The sequence below is a fragment of the Calonectris borealis genome, chromosome 3 (genome assembly GCF_964195595.1).
Source record: "Calonectris borealis chromosome 3, bCalBor7.hap1.2, whole genome shotgun sequence".
Taxonomy (NCBI): Eukaryota; Metazoa; Chordata; class Aves; order Procellariiformes; family Procellariidae; genus Calonectris; species Calonectris borealis.
This window is the reverse complement of record NC_134314.1, coordinates 64,939,333-64,951,351: the sequence shown is the minus strand read 5'-3', so window position 1 is coordinate 64,951,351 and position 12,019 is coordinate 64,939,333. Positions and strand designations below refer to the sequence as shown.

At 36.4% G+C, this 12,019-nt stretch overlaps 1 long non-coding RNA gene across 1 annotated transcript in view; it reads right to left on the bottom strand.

The window, feature by feature from the left end:
- The window catches only part of LOC142081383 (uncharacterized), a 103,250-nt gene extending 92,322 nt beyond the window's left edge, over positions 1-10,928 (bottom strand). The window contains exon 1 of the long non-coding RNA XR_012673312.1: positions 10,626-10,928. This is a non-coding gene — a long non-coding RNA (uncharacterized LOC142081383). The remainder of the gene's footprint in view (positions 1-10,625) is intronic.
- Positions 10,929-12,019: the final 1,091 nt, after the last annotated feature.

Genomic DNA, 12,019 nt, shown 5'->3' with positions numbered 1-12,019 from the left:
ATTTCTCTTTTCTGATCTTGACCTCAGCAAGATCAGTTTTTGGAGACTAACTGAATGTGACCAGCCAAGCAATTTGGCCATGATTATATCTTCAAACACACAGCTTCAGAAACTGCTCTTGGACATGTTCAGTGATTGCCTCATCAAATGATGGGCAGTACCATTTCAATCTTTCACAACACTGATACCAAAAAAGTATGATGCCACTGAGTATTTTGATATTATTAAATGTTGTTAATAAAGTGGTTGCTAGAATTTCAGAAGAACATAGATGCCTTCCTTCTCTAATTAACATCCCTGACCTCCTGAGTATCTCGTGGAGGCCTAGGACATGTCCTTGAAGGATGTCACAGCATTATGCAAACTGAAGAGTTAAGTGCTATTGGATCATGTCTTCCACTCCAAGTCCTCCCTAAGATATAGCAATTATATGGTGTCTTATCTTTTTAGAATATTGCTTATCATCTCCGATGCCCTATTGGTGGATGTTCCTGGGTTTTCTTTTCTACTGAGTTGTCCTGCTCCCCATATTTGCACAAATACAGAACATTGCAGCTAGAATCCATATTTCTTCCCCACTGCTCATGTCTTCCATTGTTAAATACTGCAGTGCAAAACATCTGGGTCACATAACTCTCCCCCACCTCATCCTCTCCCAAACTCTCCTATTACTACTGCCAGTATCCTAGCAGATGAACTGCTGCTGTGTTCAGAGCGGAAACACTGGAGAAAAAGGATCAGGCATACTGAAACAAGGTATTTTCTGCTGGAACTAGATTATTGTGTCTTGAGTAGAGCTGGTAAAACTACATTTTATCTTCTACAGGCAATTCTGATGAAACTTATGGCAGAATTTCAAGTACTGAAAAATTTCAAATGAAAACCAGATTTATTCCAATTTCAAATAATACTTAATGGGAGCTGAACTTTGCACGCCTTATGCCTTCTTTTTTCTCTATGGGATGGACTCAGGTGTTGGGCCAGACAATTATCCCACCATGTCTTGCTGTGTCCCCTTCTGGAGAGGTCAAAGAATCAGATGTTAAACAGAAAAATTCTATGCAAGTAAAAGTACTGATAACTTAGTTCAATAAATTGAATTTGTTTATTAAGTGGAGATTTATTTTTCTTCCAAATGTGTATCAAATAAGACAACTGGAGGACAAGGAAAAGCAAATAATCTTCCTTTTCAGTATTTTCGAATTGAAACTCAGCAACATTTGAAGAAAATATAAAAGCAGTGAATAACAATGAACTAGTTACACAATCTTGTGACCGCTCTCTTCACTCCCTGCTATGTCTGCAAAACCATGGTTGGCCTAAATCAGACACACCATGCCTGGCATCAGTGTTGGCTACCAAAGCGGATGACCATACGACTGCTCTTTGCAAAACAGGCTAGTGTCCAGGGGGTGAGCGGAGATGGCACCAGATAAAATAAACATTATATAAACTGCATATTGCAGAAAAATAATGGCTATGATAGTGTTTAGGTGATCTAGATTTTAACAGAATGAGAGCAACGATTTTGTATGTGATTATCTGTTTTTTATGAGAAAGAGAGTAAAACCACTAAGCCCCTAAAATTTCTAGTTTAAAAACTATTCATAGTATCAACTCAGCTGTTTCTTTTTTTCTGGGAAAAGGAAAAAAGAGCTCCCTAATATAGTCATAAGATAACTTGTGATTGGTATTCCGTATGCTTTATTGACTGTACTGCTGAGAAGAATAACAGTGAAGCCGAAGATAATGGTGAAAAATTCTCTCCAAATACAAAAAGGAGTGATAAGGCTACCATAAAAAAAGGAAAAAAAACCCCAAACCCTAGCATTTAAAAGGAGTGAACTAAAGTTAATAGCAAGTGCAGAGCATTGAAGCAGATCACCTACCTGAAGACTGCCAAAAATCAATCTACTTCTACTGCTCGTTCATAATATGTAAACCAAGATGTAATCCAAAAAAATCTCCATGTTCATGTTTTTCAGATATCAAGATACTGACATTGCTACCAATTTCTCATAAATTCTGTACTGCAGTATGAGCAAAGTCCATAAAATTGGGGCTAACACAGAAAATAAAAATTAAACAATGGAAAGGCAGATACATTTATCATTTGCACTACAGATCAATCCATAGTTTATAACCTCAACTTCTTAAGAAAATTTGCACTAAAAGCTCTTGTTGTCAATTTAGTGGGGTTTTTTATTTTATTTTATTGTCAGATCTGCCTCCATTAGTGATGAGTAACTCCACTTGGAAATTGTTTATATAAAAAATAATGTTTTTATGTCATTGACACAGACAGTGGTGCCAAGGCTGGCAAACTCGTAAGAAAATGGAAGTGCCTTAGTGCATGTTCCACAGTCAGAGGGAGAATCACTGCACGGCTGGTAACTGTGGGATGTTCTTCCAATGCAGGAAGCAGACCAGTACAGCACCCATATGGATGTTGTCACGTGGATCTGACTTGATATGGCTCTTTGCTAAGCTACCCGGACTAACTGAAAAGCTGTCTTCTGACAATAAAAGTGCCTGAGGAAGTATTTAAATACTGGGAATGGTTCTTGTTGAATGCACCAACTCCAAGCTAGTTTAAACAGATCTGCTGTTTCTATACTCAGTACTGAGGGAATTCCACATTCCTACACTTTCTGGGCAAAAGCCTTATGTCCTGCAAGCCAGCACAGTACAAATTAATCTTAGGATACCATGATGATTTATACCAACTGCTATAGGGTTCAAGACCAGCCAGAAAATAGAGAAAAATAGACAGATTTAAGATGCAGGAAACAGGTTTCAAGCAGTGTCTGGAAGCACTGCATATAATTCACAGGAGAATCATTCCAGAAGAAGAAGGCTTTAAGGCTATCAACTTGTCTGGCACTTTTCATAAGCATTAAATTATCTGAAACAATCAGTAAAAGCCTTGTTTTCTGACGTGATATGTGAGTGATACAACCCTGACTGATCTAAGTCCAGAAACGTATCATAAGATACATTTAAGAAAGAAAGAGGAAACAAGAATCAAGAATCTCTAAACCTTTAAACCCTCTAATCCTCTTTGTTTTGGGGCTGTGGATATGGTTTTAGTCATACAATTAATTATACACAGGAACAGTGATTGCTTTCAAGCAGGATGACACAAAACTCTCTGAGAGGTCACCAAATCCTATCTCTCTTTGTACATTTGCTTTTTCTGGCTGCCCTGCTCTCCGTGCCACCTCCAGCACCAGGAAGCAGATGGGACTTCCTTTCCATCCGGCCGCCGAGCAGGAAACGTTTGACTCTTCGGCAGCCACGAACAGACAGCCAAGAGCTGCAGTGGAACTGACGGGAACTACAGGTTCTCAGGCACCGCAGCGACTTTTGACTGGCAGGCCATCAAGATTGCATTGCACTCTCCCATCCTACCCAAAACTGAGCATTCTTGAAAAATTAGAAAAGTTGACCTCAGGTACAAATGCTGGAAATGGGACTAATTAGTCTGGAAATCTATCTTGAGAAAAATCACTCGCTCACATTATCCAGAATCCAGCTATGCCAAGACCATACTTGCTCTAGACTACGTGCTTCCTGTCCCTTTTGTTCTACAGTATTTTTTGATGCAAGTACGTACTGCATTTTCATTGTGTGGCCATCCCTACTTACATGCAAAACTTGATTTTGCTGTCTGGCACATCAATACAAGGGAGGGGTTTCTCATCAAGGTACAAAATAAACTGGGCCTCACTAGTATATACATCTGTAATGCATTCAAATTCAGAATGACCTACTGTGGGTACTGTAATATGGGATATTTCAGGAGTCTAACATGAAATTGCATTATCCTGAGTTTCCACCTTTCTTGCAATTAATTCTAAGCAGATCTATAAGTACAAATACAACTCCTCCATAATACGAATACTAATATCAACTAAACATAGTCACAGAATAGTTCACAGAATAGCTGAGATTGGAAGGCGCCTCTAGAGACCATGTAGTACAACCCCACTACTCAAAGCAAGGACAACTACAGCAGGTTGCTCAGAGGCACGTCCAGACGGGTTTTGAATATCTCCAAAGATGGAGACTCCATAGCGTCTCTGGGCAACCTCTTTCAGTGTTTGACCACCCTCACTGTAAAGAAGTTTTTTCTTATGTTTAAATGAAATTTTTTGTGTTTCAATTTGTGCCCATTGCCATTTGTGCGTTCACTGGATACCACTGAAATAACAATACTAAAGAGAAATAATGCTAATATAAATATATTAAATATTAAGTTCAAAAGGGATAAAGAAACAAACCATGAGTCAGACAAAATGGGAGATATTATAGCTAATGAAATTTATGACACTCTTAGATTAAGGACAGAAGAGATTATTAGACCATTTCATGTGATCCTATAAATCACAGGCTAAGAATTCTCATCTGGGATTTCTTCACTGAGACTATTAATTTTATGTTGTTGAAAAGGGCATCTGATCTTGACAGCACAGAAAGCAAAAATAGTTGCATATTGAATTAATCAGGAATCAGAAAACATTTCTTTCTGCACTCTAAATTTCCTCCTCTTTGCTCTATATGGATGGCAACAGGACCACCTGGTTTAGGTACTTAATCTATTTATTTATGCATTTATTTGCTAGTATATATTCTCAGTTTTGTTTTTTTTTTAAATTCCTGGACCCTGCATTGCATACTACAAATGAGATAACAGCCCTGCATGAGCATCCAGCTTAGCCAGTTCTTTGTCAGGGTGGCTGGAAATCTGAGCACCATACGGAGATTCTGCTGAAATTCTGTTTTAAAACTTGACTGACTTTTCCACTTCTGACTCTGCTAACTTTGACATTCACATTGTCTGCCTTCTTTACACTTCTTTGTGATGGGTTCTGCTTTAGTTTCAGCCTTCATGACTGTTGGTGAGATCATACATAATCTGTTTTGCCTCTAAGTAGCTGGTCTCTTAGCTTTGTGAAGACCAAGAAACAAGTGGCTGTCCATTCTCCCCCAGTATGGATAGCTATATTTTGGGTGTATAATAAAGCATTCTTTGTAAATGAAGCATTTAATTTTCTCTACAGTCACGACAAAAAGGTGTTTTTCAGCATCACCGGAAGAAATTCTGTTAGCCTAAGCCTAGTATGTGATCTAAGGTAACTGGATCTCACCATGTATCTTCTAGGAAAGCCAGGATTACTTTGTGCCTGTGCATGATTTCTTCTGTATTTCCAGACCGTTGATTTACACTTCTGCATTATGCAGCTTGGTGACCACATTGATTTTATGATAAATTTTTCAGTCTGAAAAGTGTTCTCAGAACATTAAAATCAGCTATGCTGTACCACGATCTTATCTCTTTGCACGTGCCTTTTAATTGCTGAAAAATAGATTTCCACAGACATAACTAGCAGCAGCAACTCATGAGTATAATGCAAGCCACAGCAGAATACAAAAATGGGCTTTAGAGCAGGTTCTTTTCTTAATTTAAAAAAATACCTTGAATCAACTTACTGACCAGGTAAGAACTGAAATGAAAGTACTGGGAAATAAATAGCCTCTATTCAGCTATATCACAACTATTTATGCCTCTCCATGTTGCTAAAATATTCCCAATGGAGCTGACAGCCCTGAACAAAAAGAGAACAATCACGGATTAGTTCTAATTTCTTGGCATTTGGCAAAAATTAAATCATGTCATGACTACTGAGGAGGCAAGTAGTTATATCTGACATTCAGTTCTATCACTGTATGAAGCACTCAGAAGCTATTCCAGTTTTCAAAAATACATTTACATGTATTGTTAAAGTGACATATTAACAAAGATCTGCCCTGAGGTGCTGACAAGCAGTAACTATTCATTTTATGTGAATTATTGTTTATCTCCTCCTAAATCCCAGATAAATATCTGAAATATTTCAAGCTGTCCAGTACTACAGAGGTAAATAATGAGAAATTAATTCACCTATTCATATTCCAATTTCCTTTTCTATTACATAAACACAGATATTTGCCAAAGAAATGTCTAAACAGTGTGTGAAACCAACTCTGTCTTTGTGACTATTTGCAAAGAGTGGGTAAAAGATTTTAACACTGTCCAGCAGTATAGCAATTCAGAGCTTATGTGATTTTGGTTTTGCCATGTTTGACTTGCATTAACTATGATGGCATTTTTGTAATGTGGACCCACACCTAGTAATAACTAACTTGAGGAAAGGTGTTAGATCTGATTGCATACCATCACTAGCTCTCTTCCATTATTATTTAGAAGAAATCTTAGAGAGCTGATGATGGAAACCAGCAGGCAGGGTTACCAGTTTATGTATGTAAAATTTGTGATACTGTCTGGATCAGATTCTTGCAAGTCAAGATGAAATAATTTTCTCAAAGCAGTCATAGAAAAAAAGCAATTAGTTCAAAGATATTCCATCAAATGACAACGACAAGGATGACATCTAAGATATTTTTATCTAAATCTAATACGATAGTGGAATATTAGGAGCACTTCAAATATCTCTGCTGCAAGTACCTAAATTAAAAGGTATACTGGCCACCTCTTAGAAGCTCAGCATTGAGCTGAGTTTTTAATTTCTAGTATTGTAAGATTCAGTCACATCTGAAGAAGCAGAGGTTTTCCTATGTAACATAAATTGAAACTTCACCAGTCACTTGCTGTCAACATTTTAATGTATGCATGGTAGGTGTGCTTTAAAGAAACAGAACATTAAGAAACCTTCTGCATTTCAGTGAAAATGCTTCAGAAAACTGCTGCATGTTAGTTCTGTCTCAAATATGAATATGAAGGCAAGTGCCCAAATTTACAGCCTAATCAGGGTGACAGTTAATATCATCATACTTAACATAAGGTGAAAGTTTTAGTTCAGATCATTTGGTCATTGATGAGCTGAGGAAGACCAATGTTAAGTCTTGCAGGGGCTAATTCTAGGAAGGGAGGGCTACACAAGACTTTAAATAGCCTATGGTTTCATAGCCCAGTCTTCCTAAGGAAGAATGCAAAATATAGAGGAAAATTGTTGGGCTACGGTTATATTTGCTGCTCACTGTGATGGGACTTGGTGCTGCTTGGTGCTGTATGGTGTAAGGTTAAGAAAATTACCAATTTCCTGAAAGAACAGCGGTCATCATTACTCATAATTTTCTTGTTTAGGTGAGAATCACTTCTGTTTCCATCGACAAGACAATTTGATGGTTGATTATGAACAATTTATATTCCATTATATTCTAATGGAAGTACATGTAACATTAGGAGATTGAAAAATAGTCTTCAGGTCACTTAACTGTCTTTTAGTATTCACTATAATGAAGATTTAATTTTACATGAGTTAGTCCAGAATGCTGAACAGTTATAGTGGATCTCTATTTCTGTCCTTTCGGTGAAGACACTCTATATGACAATTTTGCGATTTAAGTGACACTATGTCTAAAATGTTTCCAATTTAATTAATTATTCTATGTCACCAACAACTCACAGCAAAATTAAGCGTTCTAGAATTGCATCTTGTTTGTCTGTTATAGAAACATCATGCAATCAAGTATATATACCAATAAAAAACCAAAGCCTCTTGAGTAATTTAATTAGCTACTGTCTCCTCATTCACAGTTCAGTATCTTTCCTGGTAAAACAATTTCAAATTGGCTAAAAATGAGCAAACTTGTACTTAAAAATTAATTTAGTTTGTATATGTGTATAAAAATAATCTTTTCTTCACTGTTTTCTTCCTCGGCCTCTATCTACCCATTTCTCTCATGTAATTACTGTCTATCCTGATTGTTTAAAATATTCATCAGGAAACAGACATCATGAAGAATGAATAATATAGTCAATATTTTTGAAACCAAATGTGATGTTATTGTTCCACATTGATGAATTTCATGCTAATTTTAAAAGCAACCATTCAACATAATCTAGAAATTACACAATACTTAGGGCATAATGTAGGTATTATACAATACTTAGATAGTGTGGTAGAGGGTGTTACAGAAAAACATTCAGCTGAACCATTGATTGTAGCTGTAGCTGAAGTACTACTGACAGATATAACTAAGAGAGAATAAGTATTTCCATTTAAAATTCATTCTGTCAATCATTTATAACTCTCTGAAAATTCCAGTTCTTGAGCTGAGATTATCCATACATGATTTCTCCTTGTAGGACAAATAGAAATACTTGAAAGTTTGAGAACAAATGGTTCATCTTCTTCTCTTCTCATAGACAAGCTCATAGAAAAGCAGTTACACATACAGTAATTCTTTTGATTTTAAGAATAAAAGTCCTGTGGCTGAAGACTGAAAAATTAATCTTGGCATACAGGTGTACCTTTGAATATTCAAGAGAACACTTTTTCCATTTCACCTAGCTGCAAGTTTTTGAAAATTGATGTGAGACTTCATGACAAATATTACAACAATAATCATACTCCTAACAAATTTGGGACACTATTTTGAAGAAGAAAAAAGATTGTTCTTTGTGCACATTCCCGTATGTATATTCATGTGAAGAATAAATTAGCCCTACGGTCAAAAGTATATTAATAATTTCTACTAAATTATGTAGGTTTCATCACAAGCTTCAGTTCAGACACAAATTACTCCTTCTTTTTCAGAAATCAACATTCATAAGAATAAGGTATCATCTCATCGGACAGCCCTTCTCTGAGTCTCTGCAAATGTTTTAGATTTCATTTCAGTCAGTCTTTGGGTGCTACAGAAAGGGATCCCTGCTCTGTGTTGTTGAAAATTTACTGGTAAGAAACAATAATAAAACATATAATACTAGATACGCTACATTACTTCTGCTTTTAGGCATAGATTAATGCCATATAATCTTCAGTTCTGTGATCACGTATCTGATTCTACACAATGCTTGTCAGTCTAGGGAGATACAAAGCCAAGATCAGCAATGCTTCCTTTCAGGGGTTCCTGACTGCAGGCTGTAAAACTGTGCAACAGAGACACAGACAAAACCCTGTATGTGTGTACGGTTACAGGCGAACCAAACCTTACCCAAATAGGAGGGCTGCAGAGATACATCAGGTGACATAAGCGATGGTGCACAAAACAAATTAGTGCTAAAGAGCTTTCTACAAACCCCTATGTCTACCCTGGTATATCTGACTTTGCTTAAAATTTTGGAAATATAACATGATACCACACTAGTTGCTGTGGACATCTTGATTTCAGCATTTTGTGCCTGGAATATTAACCATGACTTCATAAAGTTCTTTCAGGACATTTTTTTCTATGTTTAGTTGCACACAAATAAAAGGATAAGATACTGAAAAGTTTACAAGTTACATCACAAAACAGCTTCCCTTCTGCTTCTTGCCACACAAACACTGTATTCAAGGAAATGCGAAACAATAATACTGAAAAAAAGGCTCTTTCATGAAGTGGATTAGCAATTTGTCCAAATAATAAGTATGCATCTGAATGTAAAAACATGGGTTGTTTCTTATCAATGGTGTGTACATTGAGAAGAAAAAACAGACTAGAAGGTTTCAGAACTTCTTTAGTGTCCAAGTGTCCAATTACTGTTTATAGAGATTGCTGTTTTCTTTGTATGTTAACATTTGGGCAGTGTAAAAAAACCAAGCCAAACAACTGGAAATAACAAAAGTGGGACAACTGGAAACAACAGAAGTGGGACATGATTGCTGTTTGTTTAATTCGCTGCACTCATACCCAATCTGAACTTGCAAATGGAAAAGCTTGAATGGGTTACTGTGAGACTCTCCATTCTGCATAAGGTCACTAAATTAAAAACATGTCTTACTTTATGTTTTGGCACTCCACACTCTGAAGTTAAAGCCTCAGCCTCAGACAGATTTTAAATCAAATAAAAGCCCAAGCCTCAATGTTGAGGCTGATCTCATGATCAGCTATGAATTCTATCACTAAAGCATATGATTTGTGCGCATCTTACCTAGCCAATTGATAGGGTATGGAAGTCTGTAGTTACAGGAGACAGGAACATATTTAACTAATTGTTCAGGGTTTAGACCTATGAAAACGTCTTCAAAATTTTCATGACATAGAAGGTCATTTACACATACTGATAGAAGTACAAAGAAAATCCCACAATATTTCCATAGAGAGCAATAGGTCCATTTCTCTCTTAAATGTCCCATTTTTATATTCTGTGAAGCTTGATATGAAAGTATAATTATTTTCATGTAACTGATTTTTAATAAACAGGGCGGCATCTTTGAGCTCATCTTTGACATTCTTTATAATGAGTTTTTCTGAGCACTGGCCAAATTATCTATCATCAGTGGTTATTAAAATAAAAGACCAATTTCTTTAATTGCTGCAAATTGCAGTGTTGCATATATAACTGCTGTGAATTACTCATCGTCCCAGTCTTGTCTTGCTTCTATGAACAATCCTAATGACATCTATGGGAGGCCAGTTAACAGAGAGAAAAATCTATTTAACAGGAGCCTAATTTAACACAGTTTAACTATTCCCTGTGAGCCATACTAGGTATAACTGTCAAAATGAAGCAGCCCATTCAGCAGTCTTTATTTCAAAGTGATTTTGTGAGTATCAATAACTTTCTTTGCTATTTTGGAAGGTGTCCTTTTAATTCCAGTATTATTTTCTTAAGTAGTAAACAATAAACATACCTCCTTCGGTGAGGCTTTCTGGTCTGGCATCCTGAATGCCTTGAAGTAAACTCCTTGGGGAAGTCAAGGTGACCTTTCAAGGTAGTACATTTGAGGATCAGGCGCAATCCTTCTGCAGGCCAAATTAAGATTATTTATGTAAAAACACAGCTGTCTTGATAAAGGAAGCCATGTAGTTTTGTCAGACCACAACATTTAGCAGCATGCTTGAGATCTCTCATCCTGTTGCTTCAACCCTCTCACCCTAGGAAAGAAAAGGAAAACAAATATAAGAATGGAACTCAACATCAGCAAAATAAACACCTTTCGCATAGGAAGGCTCTTAACAGAGCTGCCAAGCTACATAGATGTAAAACCTTCCATTCTTGCACTGGAAACAGAGGAAAAATACTCTCCTTACTATCTTTGCAAAAGATGAAAAGCTTTTGAGCCTGGGGAGGAATTTTGTGGTTCTTTCTTTGTTTTCTATAACCAGTTTAACCACTTCTTGTCTGTGAGAACATGCAAGTCTTTTGAAGACTGATTCTCCCAAAAAGTATTCTTGAATCAATAAACCACTGAAACACCTCTTAAAGTATTTTCCTCTTCAAGACAGCATATGTTTAATTCTATCCAGAGAAAGGTTTACTAAACTGAAGCCCAAAATGAGTATCATTGGTTCCTATATAAAGTCTACATATGTATATGAACTCCACTGACATTCCAGACAGATAAAATCCTTGTATCTGGCATTACTTTAATGCTGCCATATAGAAAGTGTCAGCATCCAAATGGGGTTTTTTTTTGTATTCACAATAGCATTTTTTCTCTTTCAATACACTATAGCCAATAATGAAATATTAAAATTACTACTTAATAGGTGTTTTGTTACTTTAGATACCAAAAAGTCCCTTAACATTTTCCCTTGGTTATTCTGTTTAAACCACTTGAAACATGCTTAATTCATGATCTATCAGTATATACTCCAAAAGTCCAAGTTTAAAGCTAATAACTAAAAGGCTAGTTACAGTCAGAAGTTGCAGACATTTTCTGTTAACCCAGCAGCGACATCTTTAGAATACCCTGGTAGCACCTATCTACATTTTGATAATGAACAGCAATTTACCTCTAGCAATTTCACCTCAAAAATGGAAAGCAACATTTTGGAATTACTGTGGTGGGAGGGGAGGTAGAAAGTCAGAAGATTACCCATTTTATATAAAAGTATTTTCTATTTAAATATGAATATATTTATGCTGATTTCATAGTCAACATTTAAACAAAAACATGGTTCAAAATCATCCTGGGTAAAGCTCTAAGAAGTAATTTCTCTTCCGTTTCCTGAAGCCACATCAGGACCTCGTATGACCTGTACTCCCTACACAGTACTGTAGTAGGATCTTCCCAAAAGAGGG